We start from the raw sequence: 19,799 nt of genomic DNA, 5'->3' as shown, positions 1-19,799 counted from the left end.
AGTTGGGCCCAGTCCAGATGCACATGGGGGAGACTCAGGAAAGGAGATGGGCCCAGGCCAAATGAAGGTGGGGGAGTCCCAGGCAGGGAGTCGGCCCAGCCCAGATGGAGGTGGGGGAGACCCAGGGAAAGAGCCTGGCTCAGCCCAGATGGAGTTGGGGGAGACCGGGGAAGGGAGTCAGTCCCAGCCCAGATGGAGGTGGGGGTGACCAGGGGAGGAGCAAACCCAGCCCATATGGAGGTGGGGGAGACTCAGGCAGGGAGTTGGGCCCAGTCCAGATGCAGGTGTGGGAGACTCAGGGGAGAAGATGTGCCCAGCCCAGATGGAGGTAGGGGAGACCCAGGTAGGGAGTCAGCCCAGCCCAGATGGAGGTGGCGAGAGACCCAGGGAAGGAGCAAAGCCTAGCCCAGATGGAGGTGGGGGAGACCCAGGGGAGGAGCCAGGCCCAGCCCAGATGGGGGTGGGGGAGACCCGTGGGAGGTGCCTGTCCTAGCCCAGATGGAGGTGGGGGAGACCTGGGTGGGGAGTTGGGCCCAGCCCAGATGGAGGTGGGGGAGACCCAAGAGAGGAGTCAAGCCCAGCCCAGGTGGAAATGGGGGAGACCCACGTGGGGAGTTGGGCCCAGCCTCCATGGAGGCAGCGTTTACCAGGGTCGGGAGCCGGCTTTGCGGTGATGTTGAGGATGACCGAGATGGTGAGCAGGCCCTGAGGTGATGTTGAAGATGATCCAGACAGGAGTTGGTACTAGCTGAAATGGAGGTGGGGGAGACCCGGGTGAGGAGCCTAGCCCAGCCCAGATGGAGGTGGAGGAGACACTGGGGAGGCATCAAGCCCAGACCAGATGGAGGTCGGGGAGACCTGGGTGGGGAGTCGGGCCCAGCCTCCATGGAGGCAGCGTTTACCAGGGTCAGGAACCAGCCTCGCGGTGATGTTGAAGATGACCCGGGCGGGGAGCTGGCCTCCCGGTGATGTTGAGTATGACCTGGATGGGTAGTCAGGCCTAGAACAGTGGAGGTGGGGGAAACCCAGGCAGGGAGTCGGGCCCAGCCCAGATGGAGTTGGGGGAGACCTGGGGAGGAACCTGTCCCAGGCCAGATGGAGGTGGGGGAGACCTGGGGGAGGAGCCTAGCCCGACCCAGATGGAGGTGGGGGAGACCCAGGGAGGAAGCTAGCCCAGCTCAGATGGAGGTGGGGGAGACCTGGGGAGAAACCTGTCCCAGGTGGGGGAGACCCAGGGAAGGAACCTGTCCCAGCCCAGATGGAGGTGGGGGAGACCCAGGTGGGGAGTCGGGCCCAGCCTCCAAGGAGGCGGCACTTACCAGGGCAGGGAGCTGGCCTCGTGGTGGTGTTAAGGATGACCCAGGCGGGGAGTCAGGCCTAGCCCAGATGGAGGTGGGGGAAAGCCAGGCAGGGAGTCGGGCCCAGCCCACATGGAAGTCAGGGAGACCCAGGGGAGGAAGTTGTCCCAGCCCAGATGGAGGTTGGGGAGACCCAGGGGAGAAGTCTGTCCCAGTCCAGATGGAGGTGGGGGAGACCCAGGGGAGGAGCCTTGCCCAGCCCCGATGGAGATGGGGGAGACCTGGGCGGGGAGTCGGGCCCAGCCTCCATGTAGGTGTCATTTACCAGGGTCAAGAGCCGGCCTCGCGGTGTTGTTGAGGATGTTCCGGGCGAGCAGCTGGCTTCGAGGTGGTATTGTGGATGACCCGGGCAGGGAGTCAGGCCTAGCCCAGATGGAGGTGGGGGAAACCCAGGCAGGGAGTGGGGCCCAGCCCAAATGGAAATAGGGAGACCCAGGGGAGGAGCCTGTCCCAGCCCAGATGGAAGTGGGGGAGAGCCAGGGGAGGAGCCTAGTCCAACCCAGATGGAGGTGCAGGAGACCTGGGCGGGGAGTTGGGACCAGCCTCCATGGGGGCGGCATTTACCAGAGTGGGGAGCCGGCCTTGCGGTGGTGTTGAGGATAACCCGGGTGGGGAGTCAGGCCTAGCCCAGATGGAGTTGGGGGAAAGTGAGGCAGGGAGTCTAGTCCAGCCCAAATGGAAGTGGGGGAGACCCAGAGGAGGAGCCTAGCCCAACCCAGATGGAGGTGGGGAAGACCCAGGGGAGGAGCCTAGTCCAACCCAGATGGAGGTGAGGAAGACCCAGGGGAGGAGCCTAGCCCAACCCAGATGGAGGTGGGGGAGACCCAGGGGAGGAACCTGGCCCAGCCCAGATGGAGATGGGGGACCCGGGCGGGGAGTTGGGCCCAGCCTCCATGTCGGTGTCATTTACCAGGGTCAGGAGCCGGCCTCCTGGTGGTGTTGAGGATGACCCGCGCCAGGAGTCAGGCCTAGCCCAGATGGAGTTGGGGTAAAGCCAGGCAGGGAGTCTAGCCCAGCCCAAATGGATGTGGGGGAGACCCAGGGGAGGAACCTGTTCCAGCCCAGATGGAGGTGGGGAAGACCTAGGGGAGGAGCCTAGGGCAACCCAGATGGAGGTGGAGGAGACCCGGGGGAGGAGCCTAGCCCAACCCAGATGGAGGTGGGGGAGACCCAGGGGAGGAGCCTAGCCCAACCCAGATGGAGGTGGGGGAGACGCAGGGGAGGAGCCTAGGCCAACCCAGATGGAGGTGGGGGAGACCAAGGGGAGGAGCCTGTCCCAGGGCAGATGGAGATGGGGGAGACCCGGGCGGGGAGTCGGGCCCAGCCTCCATGTAGGTGTCATTTACCTGGGTCAGGAGCTGGCCTCGCGGTGGTGTTGAGGATGTTCCGGGCGAGCAGCCGGCCTCGTGGTGGTGTTGAGGATGACCCAGGAGGGGAGTCAGGCCTACCCCAGATGGAGTTGGGTGCAACTCAGGCAGGGAGTCGGGCCCAGCCCAAATGGAAATAGGGGAGACCCAGGGGAGGAACCTGTCCCAGCCCAGATGGAGGTGGGGGAGACCCGGGGGAGGAGCATAGCCCAACCCAGATGGAGGTGGGGGAGACCCAGGGGAGGAGCCTAGGCCAACCCAGATGGAGGTGGGGGAGACCCAGGGGAGGAGCCTTGCCCAGCCCTGATGGAGATGGGGGAAACCTGGGCGGGGAGTCGGGCCCAGCCCAAATGGAAATAGGGGAGACCCAGGGGAGGAACCTGTCCCAGCCCAGATGGAGGTGGGGGAGACCCGGGGGAGGAGCATAGCCCAACCCAGATGGAGGTGGGGGAGACCCAGGGGAGGAAACCTTTCCCAGCCCAGATGGAGATGGGGGAGACCCGGGCGGGGAGTCGGGCCCAGCCTCCATGTAGGTGTCATTTACCTGGGTCAGGAGCCGGCCTCGCGGTGGTGTTGAGGATGTTCCGCTGGCAGCCGGCCTCGAGGTGGTGTTGTGGATGACCCGGGCAGGGAGTCAGGCCTAGCCCAGATGGAGGTGGGGGAAACCCAGGCAGGGAGTTGGGCCCAGGCCAAATGGAAGTACGGGAGACCCAGGGGAGGAACTTGTCCCAGCCCAGATGGAGGTGGGGGAGACGCAGCGGAGGAGCCTAGGCCAACCCAGATGGAGGCGGGGGAGACCCAGGGGAGGAACCTGTCCCAGCCCAGATGGAGGTGGGGGAGACCCGGGTGGGGAGTCGGGCCCAGCCTCCATGGGGGCTGCATTTACCAGGGCGGGGAGCCGGCTTCTCGGTGGTGTTGAGGATGTTCCGGGCGAGCAGCCAGCCGGCCTCTCGGTGGTGTTGAGGATGACTGGGGCGGGGCGCCGGCCTCGTGGTGATATTGACGGTAACCGGGACAACGGGCGGGACTCACTGTGATGTCAGCGGTTACCGGGGCGATGACCTGGACTCTCTGTGATGTCGGCGGTTACCGGGGCAACGACCTGGACTCGCTGTGATGGGGGGTTACAGGGGCGATGACCTGGCCCCACTGTGATGTCAGTGGTTACCAGGGCGATGACCTGGACTCGCTGTGATGGACGTGGTTACTGAGGCGATGACCTGGCCCCACTGTGATGTCAGCTGTTACCAGGGCAATGACCTGGACTCTCTGTGTTGTCAGCTGTTACCAGGGCGATGACCTGGACTCTCTGTGATGTCAGCTGTTACCGGGGAGAGGACCTGGCTTCACTGTGATGTCAGTGGTTACCGGCGCGATGACCTGGACTCGCTGTGATGGACGTGGTTACCGAGGCGATGACCTGACCCCACTGTGATGTCAGTATTTACTGGGGCGATGACCTGGACTCGCTGTGATGTCAGCTGTTACCGGGGAGAGGGCCTGGCTTCACTGTGATGTCAGTGGTTACCGGTGCGATGACCTGGACTCGCTGTGATGGCGGCGGCCTTGAATCATTGGAGTCGCGTCTCACAGTGATGACGTTTGCGCCGTCATTTTCCCATGCCCCGCCCACTCCGGAAGTAGGTTTCTGATTCTCTTTAGATTTCAGATTTCGCAATTCTTTCTAAGAATTGCTTTTTTATGTGGAATTCCAGAGCAGAGGGAAAATTGGAATTCAACGGCTGCAGCAAGATGCAGTGTGACCTCATGACCTTGCTGCACCTGGGAGGGGAGCCCTCAGTGCTCCATCAGAAAACATATTTGGAAATCCAAAGCCTAGATGAGGTCGCACATAATTAGGAAATCAGACTTTTAGACAGACAGGCATGAAGAATGTCGAGTGTGAGTTCAGGTACACGCTGGCGATTTCTGGTTTTCCCCTTTTATCCTGTTAACATGATCCTTTTTCCTTAATCTGCAGCATCAGATCAGAATTGTAAATGAGAATTCAGACTGGAGCTTCAGAACTCACTAGGAGTCGTAATGTTCAAGGACAGAAGGCATTTTCACCGCAGTAGGCCAAGAGAGACAAAAGTAACCTGTAAACCCAAACTTTAACACCTAATTAAATAAAAAAGGCGGACATTCCAACATGTGGGGCGAACAAAACTAATTTGTGTGTGCCTGTGTGTGCCTGTGTGTGTATGTGTCAGGTGTGTGTGTATGTTTACTGTGTATGTATATGCATGAGTGTATATGTTAGGTGTGTGTATGTGTGTCTATGTATGTATGCATGATAGATTTATGAGTGTGTGTGTATATGTGTCTGTGTCTGTGTGTATGTATGGTGTGTGTGAGTGTGCATGTCTATGTATCTGTATTTGTACGTGTATGTGTCTGTGTGTCTGTGTATTGTTACATGTGTATGAGTATGTATATGTTTATGAGTGTGTTGTGCATGTATGTGTATGTGTGTTTCTGTGTATGTGTATACATACTTATGTAACTGTGTATGTGTTAGGTGTGTATGAGTGTGTATGTGTATCTCCATGTGTGTATGCGTGGGTTAGTTGTGTGTGAGTATGTGTGTATGTGTCTTGTATGTGTGTGTATGTGTGTATGTGTATGCACGTGTATATGTGTATCTGTTAGGTCTGTATGAGTGTGTATGTGTATATGTATGTATGTATGAATCTGTGCATGCATGTGTGTGTTAGATGTGTAAGTGTATATGTGTATACATATATATGTGTGTATGCGAATGTGTTTGTATGTGTATGTATCTCTGTGCATGTCTCTGTGTGTATGTGTATGTATATGTGTATGTGTTAGGTGTGTATGAGTGTGTATGTGTATAGATATGTCTGTGTATATGTATGCATGTGTGTATGTGTATGTGTTTCATGTGTATGTGCATGTATTTATTTATGTTAATGTGTGTGCATGTGTCTATGTGTATGAGTGTGTATGTATGTGTGTGTCTCTGTGTATACATGTGTGTATGTATTGTGTTTGTGTATTTGTGCATTGCATGTGTGTGTGTGTGTGTGTGTGTGTGTGTGTGTGTGTGTGTGCTGTGTGTGTCCACCCAGGGTCAGACATGAATAGTAGAGCTCTCTCACCTGAATAGGGACAGTCATTATCCCACCCCAGGACACAGACCACATTGTGCAAGGCTAAAAGTAGCCAGCAGCGTCCCCACCCCCTCCAGGTCAAAGGAGAAGGCCTCAAATCAAGGTCACAGACACTCGGCAGGAAAGCCACCAGCGCCCCTTACTGGCCAGCCCACCTGCAGTTATTCAACTCAGTGAACAAAGCCTCTATGGATCCCAACACCAAACCTCGGTGAATCTGCCCCGCCCAACACAAGACCTCAGGAAAATGAAGAAAGGCCAGAGAAGGGGGGGCACAGAAAAATCCCTAGCAGACAAAGCTCCCAACTCAGAGTGATCTAGAACCTCGGAGGAGAATATGATCTGGTCTCCAGCCCAGAAAGACTTCCTTGAAGATATCTGGAAGGAGTTGAAAAATCAATTGGAAAATTTGGAAAACAAACACATCTCTACTTACTTTTACTTGGATTCTGAAAAAGGTCTATAACTTTCCTGTTCTGCCTTCTAATACATAAACAAACAAACAAACAAACAAATGAATGAATGAATAAACGAATAAATAATTAAATAAATGAACGAATAGATAAATAAATAAAGCCAGGCTCCCTTCTTGCAATAAAATCTCTCCCACCTTTAAGTACAGTTTTTTTTACATAATACCTTTAATCTACACTAAAGTGAAAACAAATCACAGTGTGAAACTCAAAAAACTTCAGACCATGTTTCTTTTTTGTTTTTAATTTAGTTGTGGAATGCTTTAAATTCACAGGAGTTTTGCTCTAATTTCTTTTATATTATTTTATTAAGTCTTTCATCTTATTTTAACTATTCTCGATTTTGTTTGAATTTCTATTTCATGGGATGTCACCTGAGCAGATTCAAGGATTAATAAGGCAGGTGTAAAAAGTCAAAATGCAACTTCAAGAATAGTGAGAAAAAAGTGTACTTCAGTCTATGTTCAGACTCCAATGGCTCTGTCTCTGGGATGAGCTGTCTTCTTTATCATAAGTCCACCAAAGAAGTTGCTTCAATAGTTTTCCCACAGTTGGTATCACTAGCTGTATTGCCCTCCACTCTACTCCTTCTCACTTTCATCTATTCCATTCTCTCTCTCCTTTCACCCTGTCCCTATTCAAAGGTGTGTTGTATCTGCACCTCTCCCTCAATCTTCCCTCTCTTCTATCACCTATTCCCCCCTTCCCTCCCCTCATTCCCCCTTATCCCATCCCTTTCTTCTCATTTTTTCTCTAGGGTAAGGTAGATTTCCTCACCCTATTAATTGTGTATGTTATTTCCTCTCGGAGCCATTTCTGATGAGAATGAAGGCTCACTCATTCCCCCTTTCCACTCCATTGAAAAGCCTTTTCTTGACTCTTATGTGAAATTTCTTAGTTTCTTCTTCATCTCCTTTCCCTTCCTCCCAGCACTTTCCTTTATCTCTCATTGACTCCATCTTTTTACTATATTACACCATTATATTCCACTCCTTCTTATGTCCTGTCTATATATGCTCCTTCTAACAGCTCTTATAAATGAGAAAGTTCATATGAGTTATCAATATCTTCTTCCCATGCAGCAATGCAAACAGTTCAATATCATTAAGTTCCTCATAGTTAGTCCTTCTCTTCCAACCCCTCTATGGTTCACCTGAGTCCTATATCAAACTTTCTGCTCAGCTCTGGTTGTTTAACTAGGAAAGTTTGAAAGTCTCCTGGTTTCACTGAAAGTCCATCTTTTCCCCTGAAAAAGGATGTTCAATATTGCTGGGTTGTCGATTCTCAGTAGTAAATCAAGATCTTTTGCATTCCGGAATATCATATTCCAATCCCTGCAAGTCCTTAATGGAGATGCTGCCAGATCCTGTGTAATCCTGACTGTGCAGCATCAGTAGTTGAATTGTTTGTTTCTGGCAGCTTTTAGAATTTTCTCTTTGATTTGGGTGTTTTAGAATTTGGCTATAATATTCCTTGAAGTTTTTCTTTTGGGATTTCTTTCAGGAGGTGACTGGTGAATTCCCTTGATTTCTATTTTACCCTCTGCTGCTAGGATCTCAGGGCAATTTTGCTGTATTATTTCTTGAAAAATGAAGTCTAGGCTCTTCTCCTGATCATGGCTTTCAGATCGTCCAGTAATTTTTAAATGATTTCTTCTGGATCTGTTTTCAAGGTCCGTTGTTTTTCCAATGAGAAATTTCACATTTTCTTCTAATTTTTTGATTTTTTTAGAAGAATTTTATGTCTTCCTGATTTCTTGCCAAGTCATCAGCTTCCTTGAGTTCCATTCTGCATTTGAAAGACTTATTGTATTTAGACAGCTTTTTTATCTCCTTTTCCAGCTGGCCAATTCTGCTTTTAAAGGCACTGTTCTCCTCATTAGCCTTTTGTTTTGCTTTTTTCCATTAGGCCTAAACTGGTTTTTAAAATATTATTTTCTTCAGTATTTTTTTGTATATCTTTCATGAAGCTTTTGATTTGGTTTTCAAGATTTTTCTGCATGGCTCTCAGTTCTCCTCCCAATTTTTCCTCCATCTCCCTTAATTGCTTTTCAAAGTCTTTTTTGAGCTCATCCATAGTCTGAGCCCATTTTCCTCTTGGTGGTTTGGGATACAGAAGCTTTAATTTTGTCATCATCTGAGTATGTGTTTTAATCTTCCCTGGGACCAAAATAGTTCTCTATGGTCAGATTCTTCATTTTCTGTTGTTTGCTCATTTCCTCAGTCTAAGACAGTACTTCCAAGACACTGTTTTTCTTTGGGACCTTTATTCCTCCAAGGTCTTATGCTCTCTAGCCTGTGCTTTGATATGTAGATGCTCCCCCCACACACACACACTCCCCCCTGCCCTGGGGCTAGAAGGAGGATCCTGTTATCTTATTATGGAAGCCTAAACTCCAACCTGGATCTGATTGTAGGCCAACAACAGAACCTTTCCTATCTCTGGGGGTGCAGGCTGCTTTCTCCAGATGCTCACTGCAGATCCTGTGGTCTGTGCTCCTCACTCCACACTCATTCTGGTGTAGCAGAATTCTATCACTGTCCTTTCAAGCTGTTGCTCGTCATCTGTGGGCTGGGCTGGGCTGGGCTGGGCTGCTGATTTTTCTCCACCCCTGATTCTGGTGAATCATATCTTTGTCATGGAACCCCTAAGTTATCTTGGACTGGGAAAATGTATCATTCCGTCTCTCTGTGGATTCTGCCCCTCTAAATTTTGGCTAGAGTCATCATTTGTTTCTTTTTTTGGAGTTTGGGAGGGGAAGGAGTTCCCAGGAAATGTTGCCTTCACACTGCCATCTTGGCTCCACCCAAAGACTATTCATTTAATTTTTAAAAATGTTATCATGTTGTGTAATTCTGCTATGTCTTATATTTCATGTTTCTTCCTTAAATATATGATTTCTCTCTCATCACATTCTACTTAGATAAATGTAAACCATGGAAACAATGTAAAGAGCAAGTTGCTGCTTTCTTCAGGGGAGGGAGGGAAGTAAGTAAGATTAGGAAGGAAATTGTAAAATTCAAAAACTAAATACATTTTCCAAAAAAATCAATAAATAATGGTACATAAATAGAATGTCACTAAGATCAACAAAGAAACACTATAATAACCTTTTTAAATTAATCAAAACTTTTTTTTTTTAAGTAGAACACACTGCAAACTAACTCAGAATGGTAAAGGAATAAGAAATGAATACAAAATACAAAATGTGCACAAAAGATTCCTGAAGAGAACTTTGGTGAGCTGACTGTATTTTGGTTATATTTTAATCATTGAAAATAATTCAATGAAAATGAAGTATTTATTAAAAATCTTAGTTGTTGTTAGAATTAAATACTACTTTTAATCAAACAATCATTTGTAATTGAATAAGCAAATACATCAAAACAAAACAAAAAAGTTCTTTCCTCTGGGCAAGAATTCACCTAGATGAGATTCTGTTTGAGAGGTCCAGATCCAGGTGGGCAGTGAGGATCCTCCTGGATGGCCTCCAGTCAAAACCTTGGAATTTTGGCCTTGTTGCGATTCAGTCTTGTCACACTCTTGCTGACCCCATGGACCGCCGCCTGCCAGGCCTGCCCATCCTCCACTCTGATTCCTGGCATCCAAGACAGCATCTTCCCTCGTCCCCTCTGCCTACCCTTCCCCTTTGGCCTTCAACCTGTCCTACCGTCAGGGGTGGATACACAGCATCAGCCTCCAGGTAGGGGGAAGCTGGGGAGCCAGCTCAGGTGGTGCCCTCAGCCTCCACCTCCCCCTAGGAGTGTGGTATCACCTGTACGGGTTTGTATGCAGGCTGGCAGGGAAGTTGGGCCTGCCAGGTTGGCATCCTGGGTGGGGCTTGGGCAGCATGGGGTGAGGGGGAGCCGAGCTGCGGGAGCAGGATCTGAGTGGCAGGGGGGGCCTGGAGACCTAGAGGAGGAGGGGCTTCTGTGAGGGGGCCTCGGCTGCTCCAGCCTCCTTCTCCTCAGGGCGGGGCCTGGCTGGGAGGGCAGGGTCCCAGCTGCTGCCTCCACCCTTTCCTCCTGCCAGGCCCTGGTGCCCCTGGGAGCCCTGGCCAGGTAACAGAGGGCAGGGCACTCTGCGCGGGAAAGCTTCAGGGCCTGGGCACCCGGGGGTGCTGTTCCTGCTGGGGTCAAGGGGCCTGAGAGGAGACCCTTCCAGAGCCACTTGGGAGCCCCAGTCTGATGTCTCCAGATGTTTCCCACATTAAAGGAAGATTGTGCCCTTTCCAGGGTGGGCCACAACTTGTAAAGAGATAAAAATAAGGGGGGGGGGGGAACAGCATTTTATGCTAAAGCAGGTTAAGCTCCGAGACAATAGCAGCAATAAACCCCAAGGAACATGAGCATTTTAAAGGGTCTTTTTATGTACAATATTACATCAGAGTGAGAGAGAGAAATGATTCTTTACACATTACAAACTTGTACATTCTTTTAGCTTAGAAAATTCAATAAAAAAACGACTCCTAATGTGTGGATTTCTTCACTGACATAAAGCTTGATCAAACTTAGCTACCACTGTCATAATCTCATCTACTGAGGGAGGAACAAAGTTTACTAAAACAGACTCTATCAGTAAATTGAGTCACGTGACAGTTTAAACTACATTGAGGTCATTCATAGTCCGCTGATGAAATAGGGAGATTTCAATGTCAGCCAGAGAACTGAGGGATTGTTGATAGTGGGGATCTTTCCTCTGGCTTCTTGTCTAAGGAATGTTTCAGGCCTTCCATAAATTGTCACATCCCACAGTGGATTTCAGTCTCATCACTAGCTTCCCAAGTAGGAGAAATGACCTCCAAAACTTAACAAAAGAAAAATATGAAAATCATCCTCATAGTTCCCTCTTTCCATTATAAAAGTGGTCTGTAACTCGTTCCCACAACTGAAAATGTATGCGTCCACCTTAGAATTTAAACATACACCTCTGCAGGTACATCTATAACCAGTACCTGTACAAACAATAAAACATTAATGCTCCTCGATATTAAAGATCTCAAAGAAACTTATCCCTAGTACCCCTCTCTCAACGACCATTTAATCAGGTACTTCTTCTGGGATCTTAGTGGTCCCATATTTCAAAGAAGCTTTCTTAGGCAATGCTCCTAGAGATGAAGACATAGAGAGACCTAATACAACAGCTTAAGTTTCATCTTCTAGTAACCAGGTCATGTGTTCAAAACCACTTAAGCTCTTCTGGAGCTATTAACAAAGAATTACAAAAAGAAAATCGAATGAGGAACACAAAATTCCTCTGAAAGCTTAGATGAGTTCTGGTTTTGCATAACTCTTTCTAACTTTACCTGAATTCGGTACCTGAAATCAATAATACCAATCAGTAAGGAGTATGGGGGAGTTTGGGTTCCACAAGAATGTGAAAGGAGGCATGTTAGTTTACATTGCAATGACCAGGCTCTGCCTATATAGTTGCCTATGGGCAGGTAGCCTCAATCTGATTAAAAACTGAGATTAGAGCAGATCTGTCCCATCTACTTCTAAATTAACCCTATGTCTTCTTTGCTCAAGGAGGTAGCTGTTCTTGCTATAATGAGCAGGGAAGGGAAAATGTATGGGGACTAATGTATCACTTAGACTATGACCCAGCCCATGACTGACCTGAATGGGCGGGAACAAAGCCTTTCAAAGGCATAAAAGATCTAACATTTCTGGAATTCCTTGATCCTCTCCCACCTTGAAAGATGTGTGCCTTTTTATTCAGAAGTCTTAACAGAAAAAAAGTCATCTTAATCACTCTGGACTAAATAGTCATTAGCCATTTACAACAATTTGGGTGCTCCTTCTGAAGAGCACAAGAAAATAATGAGTGCAAGTGACTTGATTTCAAGCCCACTTTCTTGTTCTCTGCAGGGAAAATATCTCTGAGATTCCTGGAAAGATTGACCTGAGCTGAGAGTGATTAAAATGTCAGGGGGTAAGCACTCTGGCAAGGGTCAATCTCCAGGGTGTTGGTGGCCAGAGCTGCCCTGGCTGGCTGAGCAGCCCTCCAGGTGGGAGATCTACCCCAGAGAGAGAGGTCAGAGGTTGTTAGCGTAGCCACTGGCTACTTGAGTTCCATTCTGCCTAGGAAGAATCATTATTCTGACTGGGAAAGCATGGATGGAAAGAAAACACAAATGTATTAAAAAGGTTACAAGACATAGGAAGGGAGGGGGAGAGAGAGAGAGAGAGAGAGAGAGAGAGAGAGAGAGAGAGAGAGAGAGAGAGAGAGAGAGAGAGAAAAGAACAGCCAAGCAGCCTTGACTGGGTCTGGGTCATGGTCAGAGAAAACTGAGCCTGCCCTGAACTGGAGGCTAGCTCAGGGTTTTATGTCTTGTCTCTCATCCAGAGGGCAAAAGGTGAACTTCCTTCCCCTGTACTCAATGACATTAGGCAGAGGGTAAAGCTCAAGGGGATCAGGATAGAAATTTTACTTGGAACAATGGTACTTTAAGAATGGGGAGGGTCCCCACCTAAGATTACAATTGTTTCTGTTACAATCCTAATTCTCTACTTCAAGTCCATTTACTTCTCAAGAGTCAATTTACATCTCCACCCAAATTCTTTCTGTTACTTTCAAATTCTCTTAATCTGGCGCAGCTAGGTGGCCCAGTGGATAGAGCACCGGCCCTGGAGTCAGGAGTACCTGGGTTCAAATCTGGTCTCAGACACTTAATAATGACCTAGCTGTGTGGCCTTGGGCAAGCCACTTAACCCCACTGCCTTGCAAAAACCTAAAAAAGAAAATTCTCTTCATTCTCCCTTGCATCAATAGGGAGCCCCAAAGGGAGGAGGAGGAGGAGGAGGAGGGTGATTTGAGTCCTCTCTCCAGGAATTTCCTGAAACTCTTAAAGCCCACCAAGGGGAAGTTTACCAACAGACAAGGGAGCCTCGTGACTGGACGGAAAGAAGCTTATTGGATCCAGTCTGATGTATGAGTGAGCTTAAATGTTCCCATGGGGGTGGAGGGAGGTTGTGTATTTGCTGTCCTGTCTTGTATAAGTGTTCCGGGGTAGGTATTTGTGGTTCTGGGGACTCTGTCTAAGTTTTAAACTGGGGAAGCTGGGAGTTGGGCCTAGGAGTTTCACAAGGTGGGGGAGAAGGAAGTCAGTCTGAAAGTAAGTCTGCAGTATCCCCCTTGTGGAGATCAGCTCCTACCTCACTGAGGTAGCTGCACTGGCTGGAGAGTTAAAGAGAAAAGGGGAGGGGGACTCCTAAGAGAAAAAGTTGTGGTTCAGGGAGAGTTTAAGAGACAAAGAACTTTGAAGGAAAAGATTGAGGGAAACTTTCTTATCCTTATGACTAGGAAAGATCCCATAGTTTCTCCCTGAGTTGGGGAAAAGTGCGGGAGGACTGGACACATGGTGGTCTTGGTCCCATCTTGCTAAGACTATAAATCTAACCTGAATTCAGCTGAGGAGCACCCCAACCCTGGTGGGAGGGGAAAGGAAACTTCAAATACTTAAGCCTTAAATGGAAAGAGACCCCATTAGAGGTGGGATACGTGATTGGGAAAGGAAGAAAATAGAAAACTCAGAAACTGGAGACACATTTATTGAAAGGAATGAGGTTTTTGTTTTTGTTTTTGTTTTTATTTAAGGCGATGGTGTTAAGTGACTTGCCCAAGGGCACACAGCTAGGCAATTATGAAGTGTCTGAAGCTGACTTTGAACTCAGATCTTCCTAACTCTAGGGCTGGTGCTCTATCCACTGTGCACCTAGCTGCCCCCAGAAATACAGTTTAATGAATGTCTCTGCTCTGGCCTCGTGGCCTAAAATTGCTGACTCAGTCCATTTTTAGATCCCTTTCTGAACTAGGGGACTCACTGAGGATTTTTAAAGAGGATTATTAGTATTGTTACATTCTGACAGAACTAATACAGAATGGGAGGAATTAAATAACCTAGATTGCTAAAGTGGTTTGGGATTTTAACTCTTGTAACCCTTTGAGTTAAAGGAAAGTGGTTCTGTGTTACTAAGAACAAAAAAAATAAATAAATACTTGTGTTTTCAGGAATATTCACTGATTTCTTTTGGGAAAAACCTCTAATTAGTGTTAATGTTAAGCCAAATAATGCTAACAATTGTATTTTTATGTTGGATGCAGTTTTTGGAATGTGAGGGCTGGATTCTCTGTACAAGGTGGTCTAAAGCTTTGATCGAGCTAAACTGTTGGAAGTCTAGTTGTATAGCTGGTGGTAAACTAGATGAACAGGTTTCATCTAATGATTTAGTCCTTTGCCACTGGATTAGCCATGGCATCAATCAGAATTGCTTTGGGGTTTTAAATGTCACTTACATGAGATTGGATACTTGGAATATCTGGGTACATCTGATGTGGGGGGCTCTGACTGATGACTGAACAAATAGCAATCATGTGGCCCCACTGTAAGAGAACTTATTGATGAGTGAAATATGTTTATCAGTGATGTGATAATATTTTCTAACTGCAAAGAATTTTTACGGTATTTGATTATCTCATGTGAACATAGAAGCTATTTAAATACTGTAATGGTAAAGCCTGGGATTACCCAGTGATTGCTCTGAAGGGGTGGTAAGGGAAATACCATAAAGTATGACCACTTCTGGAATAAATCTGTGGGTTCATGAATAATTCAAGAATGGAAGGATTGCTTTGTACAATCTAGTAATTTGTGTGTTTTTCTTAATGCTTTTTTGTCATATTAGAATTTATAACACATGTGGAAATTGAAAGTCACCTAAAGTGTTCTAATGAAAGAATTCTGAAAGCAATAATCTGTATGTTAGGGGACAGCTAGGTGGTGCAGTGCATAGAACACTGATCCTGGAGTCAGGAGGTCCTGAGTTGAAATTTGATTAGAGACACTTCATGATTACCTAGCTGTGTGACCTTGGGCAAGTGACTTAACCCCAACTGCCCTGCAAAAACAAAAGAATAATAATTTGCATATTAAGGATGGCTAGTAGCTAAACAAGTCCATGTATAAAAATTTTCCAGTTATATATGTAAACTGGGACTATTGGGGTATATCTTTATGTATGGATGTATGGAATATATGTATATATATATATATATATATATATATATATATATATATATATATATATATATGTTCCAAAGCAGTGAAGTAAAAGCACCTACATGATATGAGAAAGATAAACAAAAGAAAGATCATTTGAAATTTTTCTGTGACAATATTTTAACTTAATTGTTATGTGAGAATTTAGAAGATCGGCAATCTCCTGGTCAAAGGAGGCATGTAGTTGCTGTAAAATACAAGAGGCTAGAAGGAGGTTTCTCTAGCCAAGGGGAATCTGCTACGCCATCTATATACAGAAATAGAGTAGATATGATTTCAGACAAAGGGATGTGGGTCTGGAGATGAAAGGCTTTGGGTAAAAGGTAGGAGATGAGATGTGTAGGGCCAGAAATAGAATTCCTGGTTTTAGCAAGGATGCAAGAAGGACACTGAGAGCTGTAGGTAGGGGATTCATTCATTGGGACCCCATTAAAATTATAATTGCAATTTAGTGATTGGACTCACTCAAAATTCTAACTAGATAAAACAACTATTTTCCATCATGGGACTTCCATTTAGTTTTTTCTTTTTATGTCAGATCCCAGGATGGTCAACAAAAGGGAAATGTTCCTGGATCAATGTTTTGTTCTTGGAGCCAAGGAAGCCAATGGGTTCAGTATTTGAGATGATAGGGATATACAGTCAATGCTGTCTGAGGCTGGACCCTTTTGACTTGATATCCCCAAAGTGACATTTCGATAATGTCTCACCTGGTAGAATAATTCTAGCCTAAGGCATTTAACTATCCAAATGACCTCTGCCTGAACTCTGACCATCAATAATTGTATCTATAAAGGGATTTTCCTTTGATGTCCTGAATCTTTATATTAAGAAGTTTCAGGTCCATTAGATTTAATAGCGAGATAGGTTAAATGTGTGGTACTGACTATTTGTGATACACCTGGGAATATTTTGGGAAAAAATTCATTTGGGTCAAGGATGCATGAGTCATCATTGTAATGAGAGTAAAAGGTTGAGAAATGCATGTGCTACAAACTTAAGTTAATGTGGTAATTCTCATTGGGAGTTTACTCATGCAGTGAAACATTTATGGAAGATTATTGTGTTGAAGTATGTATGTCAATGTCACAGTGAGTAAGGCAAAATGTTAATTGTCACAAACTCCTGAATCTCTCTGTCTTGTGATGAAAACATGTGTTTTGATCTGAGCAAAACGTTGAGCAGTTTCTTCACCAGAAGAGAAGATCTCAGCAAGTCACCTGAGCTGGAGAGGACTTTATGGAACAGATTCAGAAGAAGAAGCAGAAGGACATTGGAAGTCTCCAGGTGAGAAGAGAAGAGAAGAGAGAAGGAGAGACACTGGACCACTTCGTCTCCACGAATGTGTGCATTGTTTTGTCAGGGGATCTGTACCTATAACTTTCCCTTGATTCTGTAAGTGTGACGTCCCTACTATGCCCCTCTCCTTATGGAAAGGGGGAGGAGAAGCAGGCTAAAGATGTTCTCCACTGAGAAAAAAGAGGTCGAGATTCTTGAATGGCATGAGTCTGTATATCCTATCTAGGGGGAGTTCTATCTCTGATTTACACAACAGGCAGTAGTAATGGTGGGAGGAGAATCCAGCTGACAGCAGTCAATGCCCAGTCTTGCAGCATGGCCAACTGCTGGACATGGTGGACCACAGCAGTTTGAAAATTGGCCTTAGTACCAGTCCCCCTGGGTCCAGCCTAGATTCTCAGTCCCTGGTCAGAGATGCACTGTGACACAGGATTTTGGTGCAGAGGAGAGAAACACCGGTGGCAGCTGAGTCAGTTCAGGGTGATTACTGTCTATACCAGTCTGGCCAGGACATTTTCCTGGGGTGTAGCAAATGTCTGTCCAGAAGCAGGGTCCCTTGTATTCTGGACTGTAAAGCTTAGAGAAAGAAGTGGACTCATGTGAGATGTAGTGATGGGACTTGGATCCCTTGTCAGGATCCTTCATGGTCAAAAAAAATTTGGATGACTGCTGCATATACCCCCCTGCCAAGGGTTGGTCGGGGACTTGTAATCTAGACTTACAGGACTGCTACCTGGTCACAGGATGGGAGTTAGGGCTTTGGAACCTCAATTTATATCCTGATAAGATTCTAAGCCGTAATGGAAATAATTACCAATTAGATAACTAGGGCCCGAGTCTTGCTGGATGGCTAAGCCGTGCAAACGAGAGAGAGAGAGAGAGAGAGAGAGAGAGAGAGAGAGAGAGAGAGAGAGAGAGAGAGAGTTATTCAACACAGAGTTGTATCAGACTATCTGTTGATTGGAGAAGGACAAGCTTGTGGTAAATTGAATCTATCAAGTTGCTGTCTAAAGATGGATGTCAATAGGCGCGCAGTAAAAGACACCAGAAAGCTGACATGTGCTCCCACACATGTGCTCCCTCCCTGGAAAGGAGGACAGGTCCATGTCTCTGGTAGTGAGGACATAAAAATCTTGATAGAAGAAAAAGTCAGAAGTTATGAACCGAGGATAGTGTTTTAAGAAAGAAATCGCTAATGAGGTATGGAAGCCAAATTTTTGTAATAGAAGAAAGGGGGGAACTGTGAGGAATATGGGGGTATTTGGGTTCCACAAGACTGTGAAGGCAGAATTGTTAGTTTACATTACAAAGATGGCTCTGCCTATATAGTTGCTTATGGGCAGGTAGCCCCAATCTGATAGAAAACTGAGATTAGGCCAGGTCTCCCCCATCTACTTCTAAATTAACCTAGGATCTTGACCTTCTTTGCATAGGCTCAAGGAAGTAACTGTTCTTGCTCATTAGTAGAATGAGCAGGGAGGTGGAAAATGTATGCGGACCAATGTATCACTTAGATCATGACCCCAGTCCATGATTGGCATGAAGGGGCAGGAGTAAAACCTTTCAAACTGCAAAAATGACCTAACAATTCTGAGATTTCCTCACCCCTCTCCCACCTTGATAGAGGTGTGTCTTTTGTTAAAATGTCTGAATAAAAAACCAACATTTTAATCACTAAGTATTCATGAGCCATTTACATCGCGATCTTCAGCTTGAAAGAAAAATCTTCAAAGCAATCCATGACAACCTGACTGATAAATGAGTCCCTTTGTCTCCTAATATTATCCTCTTGAGGTTTTTATACAGGAAAATAAAACTTTTTAGAGGGGATTTTTAATGCTATTTCATGTTAGCCATCCAATTTTGAAAATTTATTACCAAAATATCTCCTGGACATGGGAAACAAGGAAAATATTTTTTTGCCTTTTTCTGGAAATAAAATGAAAATCATCTGTATAGTCTGTTGAACTTGAAGTATATTCCATCCAGTGGAGGTTGGGGTGGGGGAATGGTTGTTTGATTTTTGAACTTTTTTGCCTCTATAGTTCTTAAGTCTTTTCAGGGATAAAAGAAAAATTCACGCATACAACCAGAGACTAGCAAGATTGTTTGCAAGAACATCATATTTGCATGTCCTTTTGTGGAGAAACAGGAGTTTTCATAAAAAGTCTAATCTTGTTGCATTCTTAAAGCTACCTGAAACATTAAAAGTTAAAAATATTTGCAGAAAATTTGAAATTTCAAAATTCATCAAATTTTTATCGCATTCTGTCTTTGTTCTTTCATCAATTTGCTGATATATAGAGATGCAAGAGTTCATATATTTTTAGATAGATAGCTTGATCCACCCATACATCAAGATACCTGATAGATGTTACACATAAATTCATAGTCATATACAAGGGAACGGTAGGCAAGCAGGATGATTTATTTAACTCCTTGTTTAGAGATTGTCAAGGGCATCGTGGGAAGTTTGTAGCATTAGATTCCAAATGTCATTGTTTTAGAACTTATGTTTCCATTCTGTGAATTTTTGTGAGATGTCTCCTTCAGTGATCCTTTAAGGATATGGGTCTATGTAACTCACTGAAAAAAAAAAGAATTAATTTATTAAAATGGAATGGGGGGGTGAGATGAAATTCAACCCTCCCCCTCTCTAATAAAGGGCAACTTGACCTTTAGTAAAGAGTCCCATGATATCTATGCTTAATCCCATGGTTGCTTTATTTTATATCAATAAAGATGCATTTAGGATGATTTTTAACTAATCTTCTATAAAATTTTGTCCAAATACTGACATTGGCAGAAAGGCTTGGGGATGGCACCCTGCTGAACAAGAGTGCACATACAGCTAATACAAATGAACTATTGCTACAATTGAGTTACTTCCGTGCTTTCTCCCCTACTCTTCTCACCCAATATACTTAAATCTCAGTGGCATACAGTATTGCTCTAGGTAGAAGTCTCAAAGGGGATGACAAGTCGTGGCTTTCCAAAACTGGCCCTCCTATCCACAGCCTATGGCAGTGGAGCCTGGCTTGCTTCCTCTAGTAATGTAAAGATAAAAGAATGAAAATGAAAAATCGGAGCAGAAAAACAACTGATGG

This window comes from Macrotis lagotis, chromosome X (assembly GCF_037893015.1).
Source record: "Macrotis lagotis isolate mMagLag1 chromosome X, bilby.v1.9.chrom.fasta, whole genome shotgun sequence".
Lineage (NCBI taxonomy): Eukaryota > Metazoa > Chordata > Mammalia > Peramelemorphia > Peramelidae > Macrotis > Macrotis lagotis.
This window is presented reverse-complemented; position numbering follows the sequence as displayed.